Consider the following 3,527-nt stretch of genomic DNA (forward strand, 5'->3'; position numbering starts at 1 on the left):
CAGCCTGTATGCATCCTTCCGCACCAGACTCAGAGACACGTTGCCCTCACCTCCACTCTTCCCACCGCGGGCTCGGGGCTTTGTGCTCTGTGGTTGAGAACCTCTGGGAACCAGGAATGTTTTGGGCCTGTGAACGGTGTGGAGGCAAAAATAATAAAAACAAGGGAAACTCCTTCTTGGTCTAATTTACAAAACTAAGACTCATACAAGAACAAACACGTAAGCAAACAACAATAACAACAAAAACAAATAGCCAAAGTCTCTAAATACACAGTAAAAGAGTGTCACTGTAATCAGGGAGATGGAGGTCTAAATCAGTGAGAGCAGAGAGGAGTGGCTCCTTCCAGCAGGGGGAATGGTGAGGATGGTGATGGCGGGCATGAGAAGAAGAGCCTCAGGGAAGGCATGGTTCCTGGAGGAGGCCTTGAGGCTGGATGAGATGAAATTGAGATGTATAGTGATGGCAAGACATGCTGGGGAGGCAGGGAAGGGTAGAAAGAACATTTGGGGGGGTGGGCAAATAAGACATTATAAATAGAACACAGTGATGGGATGAACATGCCTGATAGAAAATAGCTCACTTTGGCTGAGAATGTATGTTTACTCTGGAAAATATTGGAAGGCTATTCTCTAGAGAACTTTGTATGCAGACTAAGACCTTAACCTGTGATTAGGCTACAGTTTGTGGGGGAGTTCTCCTGTCACCCATCACTTACCAAGCCTAGACTTTTCCACAGCCTGAAGGAAGGTCCCCGGGTCTTGTAGTGTAATGCCCTGCCTCTGGGCCACACACACGATTTGAAAGCAACACTCCACGAAAGGTCAATAAATGCTTGGAACCCTTTCTGAAACTCAAAGGTGTCTTACCATTCATTGATTGATTCATAAAAATAATATCTCATGGAAGTATAACTAATTTATATTTAAAATAATTTTTTGTTTATAATTTAATCATGTCCTGGCATTATTCCAGGCCTTGGGAGTATAACACCAAACAAAAAATAAAGTCCTAGACCCAAGGAGCTGATATTCTAATTAGGGAGAAGCAGCCAATGAATAAATGTAGTGAATCGGGGTTACCAAAACTAAGACAGCGTAAAACATCGAGAGAGATGGTGTTGGTGGGTTAGTTTACAGAGGGTGGTCAGGGAAGAAGACTTTTTTGATAACTGAGTGCCATTTGGGCAACAACATGACTGAAGTGAGGGAAAAGCATTCCAGGTAGAGGGAGTTTGGGGGAATTTGGTCAGTTCTATAGTCAATGGAAGGAGGAGGGACATTGCTAAAATCCACTTATGATGGATACATACACATCCTCTTCAAGGTGAGGAGACAGGTAAGGAAAAGCCAGTGCTGTATGCTTAATCTGGGAACAATTCCATGATGTGTTGGGAGCTTTGCTCCGTGGGCAATTCTGGGTGTTGTTTAATGTAGTTTTCTTAGGATGGAGGCAAACAAAATTTTCCAAAAATATCTCCCTAAGCCCTGATTTTGGTGAGCAATCCTGGATTAGGAAAACATTGTGGTTTAGAATTCTTCTATTACACTGAAGGTGGTTTTTGCAAGGAGAGTATGAATTTTTTTTAAAGGGTAGTGGGTTGCTAGGGTTGGAGAAGTCCTTCTTATAAGTCAGTTGTTTATTAATCCAAGAAAAGGCTTCTCCTTTGAGGTGAAAGGGAGGATCCATCTTTCTTGCCCACTTGAGCCAACAACTCACCAATGAGTAGTGTCAGCGTTTTCTTTGGCAGATGAAATCCCTGTTAAAACACTACAAAATTTGGTGTATTTCCCCGTACCCTACAACTGCCTACTACTTCCCCAAACCTTATGTAAATATAGTTGGAAAGCTGCAAAAAAAAAAAAAAAAAAAGCATGTGTAATAAAAAAAGAATGTGCATGGAAAAATTGGTAAGTGGGATGATTCTCATATTTTGGTATATAGTGTGTTCCTAAGAACAAGAAAGTTGAACCATAGATGTACTCACTCCTTGAGGGCTAAATACAAAAAGAACAAAAAAACAAAAACAAAAACAAACAAAGGGAAAAAAAAGAAAGAAAGAAAAGAAAAAAAAGAAAAGAGTGCTGATTTTTAAAGAAACATTTAGGCGTTATTCAAGAGGCCTTGTCAATATTAATTAAGATTGGGGGTATTTCCTCTTATAACTAGAGTCATACTTTTAAAATATTTTAATTTTATTTTCATGAGATAATGGAAAATGTAATCTAAAAGGAATATAAACACTTTTCTCTGTTCTTTTCTTCAGTAATGACATTTCTTTAAGTGTGATCTTACCTAAAGACCTCTTGTTGAGGAAATGAGATGTGTTTGAATGTGCTTTGCTGGGTTGCTGGGAAGCTTTTCTGTTTTGACCCCTGAGGGATCTTAACCATGTACATGTCAAGACCTCTCAAATAGTGGCACATATGGTAAATATAAATGGATTATTCAGCTCCATGCTCATCAAACAGGGAGTTTTAAACTAGAAAAGGAAACCTATCCAAAGAGACTTAAGTTTGCTCTGTATTGGTCCCTGGATTAAGCACGCATACATATATACATATATATTTGCGTCCATACATAAATCTCTAGAAAAAACAAAAATTCTATTTTTTCCTCTATTTGTGACCACTAACCTTTTTCTTTTTTCTCCAAAGCTCTTGGATGATGGCCCAGGGCTGCTTTAATGGTTCCTTTGTTCCTTTACAGAGCAACAGTCTCTTGACCATGAAACTTTAGCCTGTGTGCAGATCTAGGTTCTGCCTCACACTTGAGGAGCCATCTGCCTGAAGCTTAGAACTCTGGAGTGACCCTGTCACCCTTTGGCATCCTGGTCTGAGCCAGCTGCTGGTGGGTGGGATGAATGAGAGCTGGGGGGAAGAGGGTCACTTCCCTCTGCTCTAAGGTGGTGTGCTTTGGAAATAACTATCTATCATCCACCTATCTATCTATCATCTATCTATCTATCTATCTATCTATCTATCTATCTATCTGACAGAGAGTACTAGAGAGAGAGAAAGTACAAGCAGGGGGAGCAGCAGAGGGAGAGGGAGAAGCAGACTCCCCACTGAACAGTGAGCCGGGACCTTGGGATCATGACCTGAGCTGAAAGCAGATGGTTAATGGACTGAGCCACCCAGGCGCCCCTGGAAATAAATACTTTTGAATAGCCTGCCTGACCTAAGGAAAACCCAGGAAATGGGGTATAGAGTCAATTGCCCTTTCTTGGAAATTTTCTTACTTTCTAGAGCAGGTCCAGGATAAATCAAATACTTGAAGCTTGGGTAAAATCCATTTGATCCCAACTTGCAACAGTGGACAGAGGACCCCCTGGGTGTAGTTCATCTTTCTTTGACAGCTTTGTAGGTCTGAGAAATTGAGTATGTAACCTAACCTCCTTGAGTTTCTACTACCTTGGTTCCCTAATGGGCAGCAATTTCTTCCTCCTAGCGGGATTGTGATGCTTACATGAGACACTGTTTGGAGAGGCCATCATCATTCTGGGCACTGAATGCCTGATGTACATTCA

This window comes from Meles meles, chromosome 5 (genome assembly GCF_922984935.1).
Source record: "Meles meles chromosome 5, mMelMel3.1 paternal haplotype, whole genome shotgun sequence".
Taxonomy (NCBI): domain Eukaryota; kingdom Metazoa; phylum Chordata; class Mammalia; order Carnivora; family Mustelidae; genus Meles; species Meles meles.